Source organism: Gavialis gangeticus, unplaced genomic scaffold (assembly GCF_001723915.1).
Source record: "Gavialis gangeticus isolate Ggan-Ray unplaced genomic scaffold, GavGan_comp1, whole genome shotgun sequence".
Classification (NCBI taxonomy): Eukaryota; Metazoa; Chordata; order Crocodylia; family Gavialidae; genus Gavialis; species Gavialis gangeticus.
The window spans coordinates 33,191,480-33,191,826 of NW_017729032.1; positions in this window are offsets into that span (position 1 = coordinate 33,191,480).

Sequence of the window (347 nt, forward strand, 5' to 3'; positions counted from 1 at the left end):
AGCGGGGGTGGGGGGGAGGGGGAGAATGGGCCCAGATGGGGGTGGGGGGCAGACATGGGGCTCTGCCCCTGCCTGCCCTCCCCCCATTATTCTTAATGAACAATTTTCTAGTCTTGCTATAAAATCCTAGTGGAGGCATGTCATTGTGGTTTCTACCTTAACATAAACGATCAAAGCAATTGTAAAGGAGGGCCATGGGGTTAGCCTCCACTAGCTCTATCAAGGTACAAGCTATTTGTGCCTTATCTCCACAGAGACTTTGCAGTGATAACTCAAGTTAGATAATGGCTTTAAAAATAATTTCACTTCTGCTGGTGAAGACATGGCTGCATAAATTATCAGCTAGG